Here is a 20,039-nt window from a genome sequence, read left to right as displayed (position 1 = left end):
TGTCTCATATATATCGTTGGACACCTGAACCGCGCCGTAAGGGAAGGGATAAAGGAGGGAGTGAAAGATGACAGGAAGAAAGGGGCGCCGTAGTGGAGGGCTCCGGAATAATTTCGACCACCTGGGGATCTTTAACGTGCACTGACATCGCACAGCACACGGGCGCCTTAGCGTTTTTCCTCCATAAAAACGCAGCCGACGCGGTCGGGTTCGAACCCGGGAACTCCAGGTCAGTAGTCGAGTTCCCGTGTTCGAACCCGACCAAGTTATCTAATCTGCGGCTTTGCCGATACGAATCCGCGCGCACTTATAGAGGGCGCCCTAAAGTTGATCACGGCGCCCTGTATTTGCCTTAGGCATGACATCAAAACTTCCATTGTGCGAACCAAAGTGACACACACGTCTCGAGATGTCTATTTGTTTAATGTTTTGAATTATACGAGTGGGACATTACAAAATATCCTTGTTGGACACATGTGGTCAGCTATCACGCATCCGGCGGCGTTGACCTTGTGGCTTGCCTTGGCCTGTTATATTCCTGCGCAAAAAGAAGAGGCATGGTTGGCACTGAAACTACTGCGCATCGAGTTCACATGCAAAATAGGATTGATCCAAGAACGAAGTAAAAATACTAAAAATAACCGTAGTCATCACTCGTTGCCCACAGACGAATGCACTGAATTGCACCAAAAGAGAGAGCGTGGCAATAGAAACATTAAGCAGGGATACTAGTCACCATTTATGTCATATAGTAGTGGGATGTTGAATGACAATCTGTTAGTTACCGATGAACGTATGATGCAACGGTTCAGATCCTTTTTCATTCATTAGGTACTCAGCAATTCGGCGCTGCTATGTGTGACGTAGGCTGCAGTGAGGCTGACGTCAAGCTAGTCGTCAGGGAAACATGGTCATGACGCCACACGAACATATGTCGATGATAATCCTGTATTGTTAAAAAACTGTTCCGTGCTTAGGCGACAGATCGACGGAGCGAGTTCCAGAAAGCTGTGCCTCAAACGCTGCTGCATTTTTGTGTACTGCCGGTAGGCTTCCTCATTTCTTCTACCATTCCGTAAGTAGCATACCCAACAGTTACACCTGTTTTATCACTTACAGGAGTACATTTCTACCTAATGCTTAATTTTATCTTGAAGCCGTTCTTCCTCTTCACCATCATGACTCCAGCTACGTGCAAGGGGAGACGGAGGTCTGTGCAAATACTCGGCAGTTAACCTTCTTCTCTTAATTGGTGGATAATGCAGCTTGCTAACCGCACCCGCCGGCTTAACCGAGGCTTCTCTTCTACGTTTATCTTTGTCTGGAGTAGACTAGGAAGCGGGCCCGAATTCTCTATGGTCGACAGTACGTGTGCTGCTGATGCGCACGTTCTTCTCATAACCTTAGCCGGGTTGCCGTTTCTCTCGTTTGTTCCCTGAACTGATCCTCACTCTTAACGTTACAGCAACCAATATGTACTTTGTGCATGCTTTCCCACCATGTACCCTAATCAAACATCATGCTAGAATTGCGATGGCGAAGTTCTATACCATACCACCAAACACTTACTACCTTATTGAAGAGTTTTGTGCACAGCATGAGCAATGTTGTAGAATGCTTAATTTACTCAGCGTTGAAAAGTGAGCTGTTTGCAGATGACAAATTAGCTATCAATTTTTCTAAAAATCAACCCCTCAACAAATCAGCAGTTTTCCTCCTTAGTGTAATAATTCGCCACCATTTACCAGATAACTCAACCTGCATATCTTAATCCCCAGTGGCTGTGGAGGAACTCATCAATGCGGATATCACGCCTATGAGGCTACGGGGACCGCAAAGAACCTCTCGTTACAAAGGCGTTAGAACTCGAAATTAATCCCTCAATTTTTATAACAAAAAGGCTATCGAATGGGCGTATCTCTTCTGTGCTGCTTGAAGAGCTCTGAAAGCACGAAATGGGGTACTGTAGAGCTTACCGAGTGCCGGATAGCTTAGCTCTGAAGACGTATGTATAGCAGGAACGACCATGTTCATACTTATTATTGGAAATCACCAGAAAGGCCAGAACTTGGGAGAGGGTGCTAGGCCATTAATGACACAGGTGGTAAAATCGACTGAACCTTCAATTTTACCCAGACTGTGGTATTTAATGCAAGTAAGCTGAAGAAAACGCAAAAATGCAGACAGTTCAAGTGTAAGCATCGACAGCTAGTCGTGATGTGATGGGTAAAAGGTTATCAGAAAGCGCCGAATAATATTAACGCATACCCCTTTTTACTACATTTACATGAGGTTTCCGGGTACACATGCACTTCAGCATCAACTTGCACATCTGGTTGAATTTTTCTACCAAACTATTAGTCATTGCCTATTTTTGGGAAGGGTGTAATCAGCGTACTGAATCAAGCCTGGCCGCTTATATCAGTGCTAAAGGACTACTTCACGAGGTTTGACCGCCTCACCGAATTCGTGTGAAGTTTGTCCCTGACGGTGACGTTGGCAAAACTTAGCGTTGCAGCAGCCCATGCAGAAATAAAATACATGTTGCCTTAGTTTCGAACACGCGCCGGCGTTGGCAGACCAGCTTCACTGCCCACTGCGCAAGGACACTGTGCTATCGCCGCAGCCGACCAAGCCTCGTATTGAACTGCAACACACTCTCGCGCTGTTCATGGTACATGGTCGCCTTCATCTACCTTCATTCGCAGTGCTAAGGGATCAGATCAGCATAATTTCGATCAGAGCTTAACCTGAGTCGAAAATCGGCGCCACATGTGCTCACGCCCCAGCAGCAAAAACCATAAGCCAACCAAGCTAAACACATGCTTTCGCACGTCTGATAGGTTTAACTACGTTAAAGCCCCATATTTTGTTTGATGGGAGGTTGCCCATCACGCTATTTCTTACTTTCGGATTCCGACTGGAGAAATTATCGGCTAGTGTCTCAGCAGCATGCTTAGCGGCGACGCAAGGAAGATGAAAAGCGCCCGAGAAGAATGTAGCGAAATCCATTAAGGTAGGGAAATACCGATTCAAGCTCTTGAATGGCGTGTACACCAATTCGAAGACTGCTGCCTTGATAAAAGCGTTCCGATCGTGTCCTAATCCCAATACAACCCAGGATTTCTGCCCATCGAACCTCTGTGCTAGCACACGTGATGCCCACTGGCCCATCTGGAAGAAATATGAACTACCTGCGGTTTGGACGAAGACTAGATACCAACACGCACTTGGCCTGCGAAGCTGTGTCAGAAAACATTTAGGTTAGGACACGAGCGTTTAATCCATTTATTCACATCAAGGGCACGGGCGCTGCAGGCACACAACAGAACCCACAACCAGCCAGAAACCACGCTTTTCGGTTCGTTACAACATTGTCCTCCAGCTTCAGAAGACGCTTTTTTTCAAATTCTACCGGCAACTCACCCAATCACAAGTTCTCGATCCCTTTTTTTTTGCTCATATATTCTTTATTTCTCTAAAAGAAAAAAAGGACCCTGGGCAAAAAAAAAAAAAAATGACGCCGCCACCGTCTGGAAGATGTTCAAGCAACGAGCGTTAGCAGTTTTGTTTACTAGAATCGATATTTGGGAGATTAAAGTGAGGTACACCTAAGGAAATACGAATATGACTTCTTAGATTTAAATGTTATGCCACCGGTCAATCACCAGTTCGATATATGAGTGACGTCACCAATCAATCACGACTTCAATATACTAATGGCGTCACCAGTCAAACACCAATTGAGTTGCTATATCGATTTACTATGGGGGCCGGCATCTTGAATCTCTCGGCCTAAGAAATTTCACGACGAAGGGAGGTGGTAGGAGACCCCAAGAAATCTAGAAAAGTGATGAGTAAGAGCTAGCGCTTTTTAAAAGCTTCTTCAGAGTAGATTGACTAGGCCCGGGGCCCATTACAAGGGAGAAGACAGCATACAGAATTCACAAACATAATAAAGCGCAGGATGAATTAGGATAAGCGATGCAATTTTGAAGCTCAATAGACACGAAGCATGTAAGGGATTTTTATCAATTAAATCAAAGTGAGCATGACACAATATGACAGACAAGAAGAGCAATACATGAAATCAAAATGAGACATGTAGAACACAACACTACAAAGTAGTTCTAAGTAATATACATGATTACAAAGATGTTCCCTATGAGATAATAGAGATAGGGAGGTGAAATTTTCTGTTTATAAGGAGGCACAGTAAAGATTTGCAAGCAAGTACAGCAAACAATATTTAAGAGAAAAAACTGTCATTATCCTCCATACGACTGAGAACATTTCTCATAAAAACATTTGTTCTACAGCCGGCATTTTCGCTCCACCATTCATTTGGATCAAGTGTGTTAGAAATTACGAAGTGCATCATTTGCCTCCCATAGTGTATGCGAACCTGAGGTACCGTCCATTTGTTTCTTTTACGTGTATATCTGGGTGGGTGCATTTTTTGTAAGGATGCAAGCTTTAGGGGGAATTTGCTAAAGTGGGAGTTCATATATTTCAAAAGAAGCAGCACGTTGTACTCTAACATTTTGTTTACTGGCAGCATATTGTGTAGGATAAAAAACGGTGGTGTATGTACCACGTAATCGGCGGAGGATATAATACGGATGACCTTTTTCTGCATAATGAGAGGGCGGTTAATTTGGTGTAGGCGTGCGGTCCCCCAGACTAAGTGGCAATAGTAAATTTACGGGTGAAATAATGCATATATATAATTTTCTGGTCTCTCTTAATGCGTATGTGAAATCGATGCGCATCCAGTTAACCAAAAAGTACTTCACAAGTTTTAACTTTTCAGAAACCAGCCTTGCAGGTTAATCGCTGCAGCCCGAACAAAAAAAAATAAAGATTCCTGTTTCAAGTACAGGCGCTCAAGTGAAAATTTGGTTTGCGCTACTTGGTACTTGGAGTATAAGAGAAAGTGGAGAGCACTGACACAAGACAAAAAACAGAGCAAGAGATGATCATAAAATACGAGAAGATGGTGCTCGCGTTTGGTTTAGAAACGTTTTACGTATCTCTCCCTGCAGTTCAGTAAATGTGAATTTATTGGCTTATTTGAGACGTTTCGTGGTTTTTCTTATTTTTAATCTGCTCTTAGGTTCGTGAAAGAACTACACTGTTTTGCATGAAGTGCACGCATATGACACCATGTCGTTTAATTTACATAATATTACTTCCGTCATGTAATGTAGCAAAGCAGCAATGTGGGCTAGTTAGTTGTACATTTGGCGTGAAATGAGGAGTTAAATCTAATCAAGAAACGAAGGAGTGTGCGACACAGCCGTTGGCATTGAATTGATTGTTTTTAGCATGTGCATGAAATGTATTTATGTACCCTCGTGCCAAAATAAACATCAGCTGTTATTGCGCGCTGGTCCTGTGTCCACCGTTCCAGTTGTCGTTTTCGTAAGTGTGTATCGCGTTATTCACACCAAATCTTATGTAGATACACTGCTTTTTAATTATGTACCATCCGCCTTTGATGTCAGGTCTGCAATACGCAGTTCGCGAAGGACGAGTTAATGCGACCAGGCCATGGTGTACTCCCTCCAAGACTGGTTTCTTTTAACGCTGAGCAGGTATGTCATGCTTTCCCCTAGTGGCTCCTTCGTTTTCATCAGGTTGGGGCGCAAACAGCAGCAAAAAATAAGAACACACCGTCACAAGGGCCCTCAATGGCGGAGTCCAAGGTCGAAGGAATTCGCTAGGAATGGCCTTCGACCATGAGCAGGTGATCGCGATCGGTAGGGGAGTGGCTCTAGAGCAGAGCTCAAGTGTCTCGTGGTCGTGGCTGGCTTAGCGGTTGCTGACTAAGTTGCGCCATTAATGGAGGAGATAGGCAAGAAGGCATGTCGTCCAGCGGTCTCGGATGACGGAAGACGTTGAAGCGATTACAACGATAATGCGGGGAGCACCAGAATGGCACAATGGGAGGGAACGTCCTCACAGCAGCCTCACAGAGAAATGAGCGGACTCAGCTAAAATGAGCGGGACAGCATCGGCTAACAGCTCGATGCGATAGCGCAGGTATTTTTCTTGCAATTCTTGAGTTGTTCAACGCATTGTATACAAAGAGCCTGGAGCGGACGTGGGCGGGAGAATGGCTATTCCGTTAAGGCTCTGTATTAGTGCGACTGTAGGGCGTTGTATACGTACGGCCTATAGTTCACACCTGCAGGATCGGAGATTCTGTCGAGTGTACCGGACAGGGATAGGTGGACAAATCTGCTATTGAGACGCTTTCGCACAGTTGTCAATGTCGGTAGCTACAGTCGATGAGTCGGTGTCAATAGGAAAACCGCAACGTGGAGCAGTGAACAGGCTTATGGCGTGAAATTCTCGGAGACAGCTTGGCTTATGGCGTGACATTCTCGGAGACAGCTTGCCTGCGTTGCGCGTTGAGGGTACACGAAGCGCGGCCTTCTAGAGGAAGGAGGTGGTGCTCCCAAGGGTTTGATGAACGATGCTGCATAAGGCGCATGCTTCAGGAACCGGAAAGTGCCAGACGCTATCTGGGAGGAAAAGAGCCCAGGGCGAAGGTCGTGAGGAGCAGCCAGCTGCTACTCTGAAGCTCTCCTCCCAATCCTGGGATTTCGAAAGAAGATAAGACGCAACAAGATCTCAGTCACAGGAACTGAAGGTGACGGCGCGAAGGTTAAGCTTACCGGATGGTATATATCAAAAGCAGATGCGGCCCTAGTTGGTTCAGCATAGAATAGTGTGTCTCGGGCTGACGGCACTCTGGTTTGCAAGCAGAGACAATACATGTGAGCTGAGTATTGTTCGGACAGACGAGGTCAAGGGGAGAGAACTGGGACGATGTGTGAGGATTTGCTTCCGGTGGCGACGCGGGGTCTGCAGCGGTGTAGATCGGTTGCGGATGTTAGGCTCCGCTGAAGTCCGCCAGGACGGCCACTCGCACTTCATTGTACGGCTTAGAACCAGGAAGTTCCCTAAACAGCCCTGTAGATGTAGCTTCCGAAGCAGCGATCAGTAACGTGAAAGCTGTGCCCAGCCGAGAACCTCAGGCACGCTGATGAGAAGGGGCAGCTGGCCTGTGGTGTAGGGATGAGGCAATAGGATGCCGGTTGCAAACCGTTAGTAGCCAGAGCAGAGGGACAGCCCGACTGCAGTCGTAGAGGGATGTCAAAAGTGTTACCCGGAATCGGGTGATAAACAATTCATTAGTGGCTTAAATCGCAGCCACGACGGTTTGGAAAGTCCAGGTCCAGTATGAGGGCAGCGAAGAGTTCGAGGTGAAGTGGAAACACTTCAAGGAGTACCACGTACCGGAAATCCTATGCTGCGATACCGCTTAGGGCTAGGCTTGCCTCGAACTGCCGTAAACAGACGCTGATGTACGTGGGCTCGAAAACTGGAAGACTGTTGGGAGGCTCCGTCCAGAGGACCTCTTGCGAGTGCCAGGGTGGCGGCATCCGCTCTTCTTTGTAGCCATTGTGACCGCAGGGTGAGAGAGAGCTTCATGTCCAAGTTTGATTCATCGTGCGGAGTCACCAAAGTGACGCCACAGGTCTGGTTCACAAATGTCTCGAATGATGAGAGAACGTCACCAGGCCGCAGAGTTGACGATCCAAGATTGACTTAATCGAACGCTGAGCTGGATTCTCGTGCTTCACCCTCGGGGCTCTTTCGTTCTCAAGTTGACGCAGTCACGAGAAGCCGACACATGCGAAAGCTAGAATTCCGCACATGAGCGTACGCGTATTGTTCGAAGCCATCCCTTGATGTCGCATTATGTACTGTCATCGTCAAATGAAAAGCTAACCGCGGAAAGGGCGGCAGCTGGCTCAGCTTATGCTTCAGCCTGTCGACAGGAAGCATAGGCGCGCCCATACGGTTTGCGATACTTTTGCTTGTGTTTTATTTTACTTTCGTTGTCGCGTTTTGCCACTGGAGCGCCGCATCTATTCTTTCTACGTATGGACACTTGCGAAGCGCGGTTTCGCTGGTGCGGTGGCTCCGGCCAGCGTAGTTCAGTGAAGCAGGCGTTCTGGGATCGCTTGCCTGCAGTGCTATAATTTTGCTTCCGTCATCGTCGTATTATCACCGTCTCGCTGCAAAGCGAACAATTAAAACTGATCGCGCTGCACAAGTTTCCTTACATAAAAAAGAATTATTGGAGCGCTTCAGTGGCGAAACGCGAAAAGGAATCTCAAAGAAAACAAGCAAAAATAACGAAAACCGGATGGGCGCGCCTGGGTTTCCTGTCGACAGGCTGATGCGTAACTGGGACCTTTGGCCACGCTTTCCGCGGTTCGCATTTCATTTGACGCTGATAGTACTTCATAACCATGACGCCTTGTATTGCAGTATATAATTTCCGTGTGGTTCTCTTCACGTTCAGTAGCTATAGAAACAGCAATGCGGACACGGAGACACTACTTTCAATCTGCCACTGAAGCGCTTTCTTTTTCTATGCCGGCCCTGCTTTTATTCTTTGTGCCCTGGCTATCGGTCACTTCGTGCGGCCGGATATGCCAGCTATCGACACTCCCGACAGTGGGTCACTACGGTGCCTACGCGACTGACGAGGTGGTCTATTTGCGTCTTGTTTTCGCGCCTTTCCTGGACGCTTCCATTCCGGTACAACTCGCCTTCAAACCACCTCTCTGATCAATTGCAACATCGTCATCATCCAAGTATTTAAGAAGCCAGCACAGTGGCCTCCACTTCAGTGGACTCGGCAACAGTACTTGTAACCTGCCACTGAACCGCTTCGTTTTTGTTATGCATGTATTTACAAACCTTCCTTTATACGCTAAGAAAAGTAATAACGTCTGCTTAGTACTGTTCCGTATCCATAGTTTCGTAGCTTTCTTTGATTGTTTTTTTACGACGCTTTTACGTTTGCATGCGGGTAATGTGGACAGCGACCCTGGGCCCCCCATTATACGCTCGAATTCGTCATATTGGCGCGTGCTCATGGGAGCGCGCCGACAATGAAGACGAAGTGTGCGTGTGCCGGTGGACAAAGACGAAGTGTGTGTGTGGTTCGGACAGCCATCTTGTGAGTTCCCTGCTGTGCGCTGGACTTCGCTGAGACTGTGATCTGTGCCGGTCCTGTCTTCGTTACATTTTTGGTGGAGATGCTGGGTACTTTCCAACATCTACGTGCCCCGAAGGCTCTCTATGAACACGGATTTGACTCCGATTCATCGCAGTACGAGCCGCCGAATCCAAGGTCAGTCACCAGAGTACGGTCCGTTATCCCCTAGGACCAGGACTCCAGCTGCGACGCGCAGGACTGACGCGGCACCCATGGCTAGCAACGGAGACGCGGCAGCTATGGCTGACAACGGGAACTCAGCTGCTCATTTCCTGGTCCTCCAGCCGCGATCGCCGCCGACCTTCCATGGCGAAGTGTTTGAGGACGCGGAGGACTGGCTTGACCAGTTCGAGCGCGTTGCCAGGTACAACGGCTGGGATGCGGAGCGGAAGCTGCACAATGTTTACTTCGCTCTTGACGACTCGGCGCGGACGTGGTACGAGAACCACGAGACAACGTTTCCTTCTTGGGAACGGTTCTGTAGCCAGTTGCTGGCGACCTACGTCAACACCGACCGTCGGGAACGAGCTGAGTCGGCGCTGCAGTCAAGAAACCAGCGACCCAATGAGAGCGTCGCAATGTATTATGAGGACATGACACGACTGTTCAGAAGGGCGGATCCAAACATGGCCGAGGACAAGAAAGTGCACCATCTGATGCGCGGGATAAAAGAAGAACTGTTTGCTGGGCTTGTGCGAAACCCACCTAACACCACTTCGGAGTTTCTATCGGAGGCCACTACCGTCGAAAAGACCCTGCAACAACGCGCCCGCTATTACAATCGCGCCGTGAACACCGTATCAACTGCCGACTTTGCGCCAGCCTCCAGCGACTCCGCTGACACCCTTCGGGAGCTGGTTCGATCTATCGTCAAAGAAGAGCTGCACAAAATGCGCCTCTCTGCCCACTCGCAGCCGCAGTGCCCATCGTTAGCACAAATTATCCGAGAGGAAGTGCAGCAGGTGGTCCCTGAACCTGTTGCCCCTGCCGCCCTTACACCGACGCCCCCGCGCCAGACGTACGCGTCGGTACTCCTACAGAACTGTGACCTCGCCCCTTGGAGCACAAGCCCATCTGCATCTGCTTTCCAGCCGCGGCCCCCGCCTGTCCCTGTGTTGCCCGAGGCCAGACTGCGGAAGACGGACGTGTGGCGGGCACCTGACCAGCGGCCCCTTTGCTACCACTGCGGTGAGGCTGGCCATATCTTGCGGTGGTGCCCTTATCGTCGAGCTGGAATTCGCGGATTTCATCCGCGAGTCCCCTGTCCGCCCAATGGCGAACGGCCCCGCGAAATTGAGGAGCACCTATCAACGCGCCGGGATCCCACTCACACTGATTTCCCTCGCCCTGACTACCGCCCACCAACCTCTACCCGCTATCGTTCGCCGAGTCCCCGTCCTTCGACAAGCCGTTTCAGCCGCTCACCGAGTCCTCGCCGGTGGAACTAGACCCAGCGGCCTGCGGAGGTAAGGCCGCTGACGAGCGAACAGCCGAACATCCTCCATCGCGTTCCCGACCAGACGACGGCTATCAAACGAGGACACGTGACGATCACAAAGGATGTGCAGCTTCGGACTTACCGGTCGATATCGACGATTTAGCAGTTACGGCATTGGTTGATACGGGAGCGGACTATTCGGTTATGAGCAACGAGCTAGCAAAAGGACTGAGGAAAGTTTTAACCGCGTGGACTGGGCCTCAGATTCGCACAGCTGGTGGGCACCTAATAACCCCGGTTGGCCGGTGTACGGGGAGAGTTACAATCGACGGATTTGTTTACGTTTGTGACTTTGTTGTCCTACCTCACTGTTCGCGCGATGTCATTCTCGGCCTGGACTTTTTACAAGCTAACGGCGCCGTTATCAATTTACAAGAGCCGCGCGTGACGTTTTCGCCGACGCAAGCAATTGAAATCGCCGACCCAGACGACTCCAGGATAACCGCCCAGCGTATTGCTGCTGATTACGTGACGGTGCCTCCGCGGTGCAGCATGATGGTCCCCGTGCAAAGTGACTCGCCCGGTGATCGAGACGTTATGGCAGAGAGAAACGTCAGCCTTCTACTCGAGAAAGGAATCTGCGCTGCAAGAGGGCTTTGTTCGCTTACGGGATCACTCTGCGACACTCTTGATCACCAACTTCGGAACAGAGTTCCAGCCTATTGCGAAAGGAACGGCCGTCGCATACGTTACCGACTTCGTTGAGCCCGCAGAAATATGTGCTCTGGAGCTACCGTCGCCGGACGGACGCGATGCAGCAGCCGTTCTGTCTACCGTGGACATTAATCCCGGCTTGTCGGTGGGTCAGAAGCAGCGCTTGTTAGAGCTCCTTCACAATTTCGCAGAGTGCTTCGCCACGACATCAAAGGTAGGGCGCACCCCGGTAGCCAAACACCGCATCATCATCAACGAGGAGACTAGCCCCATATCCCAACACCCGTACAGTGTGTCGCCGCTGGAACGGGAGGCTATACGATCCCAAGTGCAAGAAATGCTTGCAGACGACGTAGTCCAGCCGTCCACGAGCCCCTGGGCTTCGCCTGTGGTATTGGTGAAGAAAAAGGATAACACCTTGCGATTCTACGTCGATTATCGGAAGTTGAATCGTGTCACGAAACGTGACGTTTACCCCCTTCCACGTATCGACGACGCCTTGGATCGAATGCGTGACGCTAAATATTTTTCTTCACCCGACCTTAAGAATGGCTACTGGCAGATCGAAGTGGACGAAAGGGACAGAGAGAAGACAGCGTTCGTGACACCTGACGGCATTTATGAATTCAAAGTGCTACCCTTTGGACTCTGTTCTGCGCCAGCAACTTTCCAACGCATGATGGACACCTTTCTTTCTGGGCTGAAATGGCAGACGTGCCTAGTGTACCTTGATGATGTTGTCATTTTTGCTCCTAGCTTCGAGGAACACCTCAACCGGCTGCGAATGGTGTTACAGGCGCTCCGTTCGGCACAGTTGACGATAAAGCCACAAAAGTGTCACTTTGGTTTCGAAGAGCTCAGTTTTCTTGGTCACGTGATAAGCGCTGACGGAGTCCGTCCTGACCCGGAGAAGACTGCCGCTGTGGCACAGTTCCCGCGCCCAACCGACAAAAAGTCAGTTCGTAGGTTTCTTGGCCTCTGTGCCTATTACAGACGTTTCGTTGAAAACTTTTCCACAATTGCCGAGCCCCTTACAATGCTTACTAGAGACAATGTATCTTTTGTGTGGCATGATGATCAGGAATCTGCCTTCAACGAGCTACGCAGCCGCCTACAAACTGTCCCAATACTCGCTCATTTTGATGAACGAGCGGCCACTGAAATTCATACTGACGCCAGCAATGTTGGTCTCGGCGCTATTCTCGTTCAGTGGCAGGATGGCAACGAGAAAGTCATAGCGTACGCCAGCCGCTCCCTCTCGAACGCAGAGGCAAACTACTCTACCACAGAGAAGGAATGCCTTGCGGTAGTGTGGGCGATTAGCAAGTTCCGACCATATCTCTATGGCCGCCCGTTTTGAGCTGTCATTGACCATCATTCGTTATGCTGGCTAGCCAATCTCAAAAACCCTTCGGGACGGCTTGCGAGATGGAGCCTTCGCCTCCAGGAATACGACATCACGGTAGTGTACAAGTCCGGCCGTAAGCACAATGACGCCGATTGTTTGTCACGTGCACCTGCCGACGTTGCTCCGGCCGAAACGGAGGACGACTTGCCGTTTTTTGCTCTCGTCACGCCGTCCGATATGCCCCGGCGTCAACGGGCTGACTCAGAGTTGCGTCCGCTCATCGAGCATCTGGAGGGCCTTAACGTCGCTGTTCCGCGGCATTTCGTTCGAGGTTTGGGTTCCTACAGTCTCCGAGATGGCGTCCTTTACAAGAGGAACTTCGCCCATAACACGGAAACCTTTCTTCTGGTTGTGCCATCCGAACTCCGTCCAGAAATCTTGCACGCCTGCCACGACGAGCCATCGGTTGGACATTTGGGTGTTACGCGGACGTATGCCCGCATTCGTACGAAGTATTACTGGCCAAAGTTGCTCTCATCAGTCCAGCAATATGTGAGGACCTCCCGTGACTGCCAGCGACGAAAGACACCACCAGTTAAACAGGCAGGGCTTCTCCAGCCCATCTCACCGCCTACAACACCTTTCCAACAAGTGGGCATGGACTTGCTGGGCCCATTCCCATTGTCTTCCTCTGGGAACAAATGGATTGTTGTGGTGACGGACTACTTAACGCGGTACGCCGAGACACAGGCGCTCCCCCACGCTAGTGCTGCTGAAGTGGCTCAGTTTTTTTACATCAATCGTCTTGCGTCACGGTGCGCCATCAGTCGTCATCACGGACCGTGGAACCGCCTTTACGGCGGCATTAATGCAATCTCTCTTCGAACTCACCCACACCAGTCACTGGAAGACAACAGCCTATCATCCCCAAACAAACGGCTTGACCTAACGCCTCAACCGGACGCTTGCAGATATGCTTGCTATGTATGTCGACGTTGAGCATCGTACGTGGGACGAAGTTCTTCCTTATGCAACCTTCGCCTATAATACGGCAGAACAGGAGACTACCCGCCTTACACCTTTCCAGCTGGTCTACGGACGGTGTGTCACTACCATGCTGGATGCTATGCTACCCGCTGCTCACAACGACGGAGACATCGGCTCCTACGCTGACGTTGACACATTCGTCCAGCGTGCTGAAGAAGCCCGCCAACTCGCAAGGTGCCGGATTCGACATCAACAACAACTCGACGCTGGTCGCTACAACCTCCGACACCGATGCGTTCGGTACGAGCCCGGCGACTCTGTATGGGTATGGACACCTGTGCGCCGCCGCGGACTCTCCGAAAAGCTCCTCCGACGCTACTTCGGTCCGTACGAGGTGGTTCGTCGTATAAGTGATGTCACATACGAAGTTTTTCCGCGGGACACGACCTCCTCACCACGTCGGCGCCATCCGACCGAGACTGTCCACGTGGTGCGCATGAAGCCCTACCATGACAGGCTGCAACCCGCCGCTTTACCAGCTTAACAGCTCTCTGTATTCTCAGCCGTCCGCCGTCTATACCGAACATTACCTTTGCTGTCCGTGTTCGTTTCCGGCGTCGGGCCGCCGCCTTGATGGCGGGGGTAATGGCGCGTGCTCATGGGAGCGCGCCGACGATGAAGACGAAGTGTGCGTGTGCCGGTGGACAAAGACGAAGTGTGTGTGTGGTTCGGACAGCCATCTTGTGAGTTCCCTGCTGTGCGCTGGACTTCGCTGAGACTGTGATCTGTGCCGGTCCTGTCTTCGTTACAATATACATGAAAATTTTAAGCGCCTCGAAATCACTCGCTTCCTAAGAGCCAGTTTGGCGGACTTGCGGTGCATTCGTCCCGACAGACGCGGTAGATTTGTTCAGACTTTGAAATTAAGCGTCGCGAATTTTTACCCTTCAATCCGACAGAACCGATGAAAGTCATGTTTGATTTGCTAAAGTATGTTCGCACCCATTCCCTGCAAAATTCTAAAGCACATACAGAATTAGTAGCTGACGTAAAATCTATGAAAACCGGACAGAAAAACATTTTAAAAAAATCACCGCAATTCAGACCCTTTTAGATGTGTTTTAAGAAAACTGTATAAAAATAGAACTCGGCAAGAAAATTTCCAGCCTACATATTCAAACAGATCAACTTTCCACGCTGGTAAGCACAAAGCAATCAGAATTACAATGAATGTGACGACAGATCGCCGCGTAACCATTTAATTTCTATGGCAATCCTGATTCCGAGTAAACCTGGCAAGACTCTGAGGAAAAACTAACTACTATAACTTCACGATTACCTCCCTGACTCCCTTTCTCCGCACAGAATTTGACGCGCGCACCGTTTAGGAACTTTCACAAGTGCCAGATGATATCCTTTAATGGGACATTTTCGATCTTTAACACCAAAGAATTAATACTCACCAATTGCAACAGCCTGAAGGAAACCAAGGTCACCTTTACTAAAGATTACTTGGTGGCAACACACCTGGCACGCAGAAAGCTTCTTGACTTAGAGAAAAGCCAACCTGAATCACTTACCCATATTCAAAGCTACAAGTTCTTTATAAGCAAGCAGTGCTTCATTTATTTTCCAAGCGCTGGCACTATGTTTAACATTGAGTCGCGCAACGAAATTGCCAGTTCAGTAACTCCGCTATCTCGGCTAGCACGTCCTACGCACTATGGACGGGTAGTGGTCACGTATCAATATCTTAGGTATGTGCTCTTTTTACTTCAAAACGGATAACTCTCTGTTACCAGGTATCGACACTTGTTCCGCTAAAATCACCGCGTTAACAGAAATCTCCTCACTGCGCATGTTCGCCACACTGATACCTTTTTAAATGTTCATAGTTCTTCATTCTTTTGCTGAGATAGCTGCATTCAGAGAGGCCGCGGAGTGCTTGTAGCTATTGCTAATGATATCTCATCTTGTATACATGTGCAGAATAGTCTATAAATAGCGTAGCCTCCGACCACTCTTAATCATTAGTAAGTAACAGTAGGTGTATGCGACCGTTCACTTTCCTCGTCGCCTAGGTTTCACGATTAACTTTACGACCCAATTGTAAGTTAGTGAAGCGCTTTCACCCCCAATATTCTTATTTGGCGATGTCACTTTTCCGAACTTAGCATGGACCTCTTAAAACCTTTGCCTCTTTCTACCAGCGCGGCCACTGAAGTCACTCTTACTCCCCTTTAATACCTCCTTTCTCGTCTCAAGGTGGCAAATTTTTAGATGCATGGACAGTGTTCTCGTTACAGCAATTGTGCACACAAGCAACTAGAATAACAGCTAACGCGAAGAATACGTTTAATTTAATATTGAGAAATCGACCTGACATAGTCTCACCGATTACATACCTGCCGGGCATTACCGACCACTGGCTTCTGCACTTGGACAGTAACCTAGCCCCTCTGAATAGTAATACAAAAGGCCACCATCGTCTGGAAGACGTTGAACTAACGAGCGATAGCTATGTGGTTTACTAGATGAAGAAAGCGAAGAACGCGCCGCTTGTCTCGAAAAACGGAATGTGATACCCTTTGAAACGGGTTGGATTGCCACCATGCTCGGCTACGCGTGCACGCACGCCACCTATTGGAACAAACGCCGCCTGGCCCCATCCATCAAAGAAATTACGACGCACATCTACCGATTGTCGAGTCGTACCACCGCAAGGTACGTCTCAAACGGAATTTGCTTCGTTTAAGGGGTCAAGGTGGGCCTAGAATTCGGTTTGCGGTGCGATATGTTAGCGCTTCAATTAGCAATTGCATATATATATATATATATATATATATATATATATATATATATATATATATATATATATATATATATATATATATATATAAAGAGATCGGAAGCGGGCAGAGTGGGTGAGGGAACAAACACGGGTTAATGACATCAAGAGAAAGAAATGGGCTTGGGCAGGGCATGTAATGCGAAGGCAAGATAACCGCTGGTCTTTAAGGGTAACGGAGTGGGTTCCAAGAGAAAGTAAGCGTAGCAGGGGGCGGCAGAAGGTTAGATGGGCGGATGAGATTAAGAAGTTTGCAGGCAAAGGGTGGATGCAGCTGGCAAAGGATAAGGTTAATTGGAGAGACATGGGAGAGGCCTTTGCCCTGCAGTGGGTGTAGTAGGGCTGATGATGATGATGATATATATATATATATATATATATATATATATATATATATATATATATATATATATATATATATATATATATATATATATATATATATATATATATATATATATATATATATAATGTCTAACATTTATGTAATTGTGGTTGTATTTCTATACCACAACCCATAGGGCTTTATTTGCCTACCAAATTCGGTATACAACTGTCCCGGGATGGGCGCCCGTTGTGGGAGTATATATAGCGGAACGAATGTAGTGCACATGCATATAGGGGGCAGCATTACATGATACCCGAATTAGTACCTGTTGCTGGTCGTTGGACCCAAGATATTAAACTTATTTTTGGAATATGGCGGAGTGCTAGACGCATTCTGGCATGGGTCGGCCCGGTATTGCACTGCCTCTGGGGCCTATGGGCCTATTAGCGTGCGGCGCCTTTTCTTTCTATCTTTCCTCTCCTATCCTTTAACTATCCTACTATCGACACGTGGCAGCGAGTGTGACTCGGCTTGAGCCACTAGGCAGGCCCGTGCACTTTTCATTCTTTTCTGGCAGCAGCAGTACTGTACTGTACACATGTATACATTATAGATACCTATATACCAGTAAGCTATACATGTATAGATACCTGATTTAGTATCTGTTGCTGGTCGTTGGACCCAAAATATTAAACTTATTTTTGGAATATGGCGGAGTGCTAGACGCATTCTGGCATGGGTCGGCCCGGTATTGCACTCGCCTCTGGGGCCTATGGGCCTATTAGCGTGCGGCGCCTTTTCTTTCTATCTTTCCTCTCCTATCCTTTAACTATCCTACTATCGACACGTGGCAGCGAGTGTGACTCGGCTTGAGCCACTAGGCAGGCCCGTGCACTTTTCATTGTTTTCTGGCAGCAGCAGTACTGTACTGTACACATGTATACATTATAGATACCTATATACCAGTAAGCTATACATGTATAGATACCTGATTTAGTATCTGTTGCTGGTCGTTGGACCCAAAATATTAAACTTATTTTTGGAATATGGCGGAGTGCTAGACGCATTCTGGCATGGGTCGGCCCGGTATTGCACTGCCTCTGGGGCCTATGGGCCTATTAGCGTGCGGCGCCTTTTCTTTCTATCTTTCCTCTCCTATCCTTTAACTATCCTACTATCGACACGTGGCAGCGAGTGTGACTCGGCTTGAGCCACTAGGCAGGCCCGTGCACTTTTCATTGTTTTCTGGCAGCAGCAGTACTGTACTGTACACATGTATACATTATAGATACCTATATACCAGTAAGCTATACATGTATAGATACCTGATTTAGTATCTGTTGCTGGTCGTTGGACCCAAAATAATAAACTTATTTTTGGAATATGGCGGAGTGCTAGACGCATTCTGGCATGGGTCGGCCCGGTATTGCACTGCCTCTGGGGCCTATGGGCCTATTAGCGTGCGGCGCCTTTTCTTTCTATCTTTCCTCTCCTATCCTTTAACTATCCTACTATCGACACGTGGCAGCGAGTGTGACTCGGCTTGAGCCACTAGGCAGGCCCGTGCACTTTTCATTCTTTTCTGGCAGCAGCAGTACTGTACTGTACACATGTATACATTATAGATACCTATATACCAGTAAGCTATACATGTATAGATACCTGATTTAGTATCTGTTGCTGGTCGTTGGACCCAAAATATTAAACTTATTTTTGGAATATGGCGGAGTGCTAGACGCATTCTGGCATGGGTCGGCCCGGTATTGCACTGCCTCTGGGGCCTATGGGCCTATTAGCGTGCGGCGCCTTTTCTTTCTATCTTTCCTCTCCTATCCTTTAACTATCCTACTATCGACACGTGGCAGCGAGCGTGACTCGGCTTGAGCCACTAGGCAGGCCCGTGCACTTTTCATTCTTTTCTGGCAGCAGCAGTACTGTACTGTACACATGTATACATTTATAGATACCTAAATACCTGTAATATATACATGTATAGATACTTGATTTAATGTTTATTGCTGGTCCTTGGACCCAAAATATTAAACTTATTTTTGGAATATGGCGGAGTGCTAGACGCATTCTGGCACGGGTCAGCCCTGTATTGCACTACCTCCGGGATCGGCCCGGGGCCTAGGGGCCTATTAGCGCACGGTGCCTTTTCTTTCTATCTTTCCTTTTCTCTGCTCTCTCCTTCTATCCTAAAACTCTCCTACTTTCAGCACGCGGCACCGAGCGTGGCCCGGCTTGAGCCAGTAGGCAGGCCCATGCACTTTCATTCCTTTCTTCCTGTCAACAATAACAGCAACGTGTCTGTATATATGTATAGCGATCCCGTAACGGGACAGTTTTCTTATCCGTTTTAGGATATTTTTTGCTGAGGGGAGGGAAAGAGATAAGAGGGTACAACCAAGTTTAATAGCCGCAATCTTGGATTAGAGAGACCGAAACTTGCTGCCATTTCGTCTCCTGACGTCATACTTACATAGTTCCGCCTCTATCAACCATATTCAACGGTAACGTCAACATTGGCACGCGGGAGGTGGTTATTTCTACAATGCTATTATAGATAGCACTACAAGCCTCAATATTAGGCGCGCTGTTTTCTAGTTGCAGCCACAGATGGCGCTTTGATCTCAGCGTCAGTGGGCTCGTGACGCCGTCGGAGGACGCTTTTGTCGGAGCTCCAGCGACTTCGTCCGAACCTCAGTCCGAACCTCGGCAGCAGTGGCAGCATGTGGACGCTTTTCTAAACGCAACACTGCTTTTCGCAGCTCCGTTTCTCCCGCAATCCTGTTGCCTGGCCTGAAGTGGGCGTCTACTTGGGCTTCAATCATCGTAGCAGTGGCACGTGTTTGCGGAAACCAGCGATAAACTGCAACCAGAGCGGCGCTGCAGGCTACCGGCTGCAAGGATAAAAGCTGGACTCGTGAACCACACGGCACTCGGCAGCAGTGGCAGCATGTGGACGCTTTTCTAAACGCAACACTGCTTTTCGCAGGTTAGTAGCGTTTCTTTTACGCCTTTGTAGCTGTAAATTTGCTGTCGCTGCCCTGCTGCCAACTTGCAAAACCTGTGTATTTTGGTTGTTGCTTGCTTCTTGAATTGGTCGTTGCTGCTTCTTGAAGTCCCAATGTCGGGAAACAATACTTGCCTTTCCTGTAATGAGGCTGTTGACCCCAAAGAGGCGTTTATGTCTTGTGTGGAATGTACCCATTCTTACCATATTGGAAACTGTGCTGGTCTCACAGAAAAGCAATTTAAAAACCGAAGCGCGTCATCAAAGCAAAAATG

The 20,039-nt window shown here is 48.6% G+C and overlaps 1 protein-coding gene across 1 annotated transcript in view; it reads right to left on the bottom strand.

The window, feature by feature from the left end:
• Positions 1–404: 404 nt before the first annotated feature.
• Positions 405–20,039, bottom strand: part of LOC144134635 (uncharacterized) — a 79,808-nt gene continuing 60,173 nt past the window's right edge. The window contains exon 9 of the mRNA XM_077667506.1: positions 405–538. The gene's annotated coding sequence lies outside the window, so the exon portion shown is untranslated. The remainder of the gene's footprint in view (positions 539–20,039) is intronic.

Source organism: Amblyomma americanum, chromosome 5 (assembly GCF_052857255.1).
Source record: "Amblyomma americanum isolate KBUSLIRL-KWMA chromosome 5, ASM5285725v1, whole genome shotgun sequence".
Classification (NCBI taxonomy): domain Eukaryota; kingdom Metazoa; phylum Arthropoda; class Arachnida; order Ixodida; family Ixodidae; genus Amblyomma; species Amblyomma americanum.
Note: the sequence above shows the minus strand (reverse complement) of the source record. Positions and strands in the feature narration are given on the sequence as shown.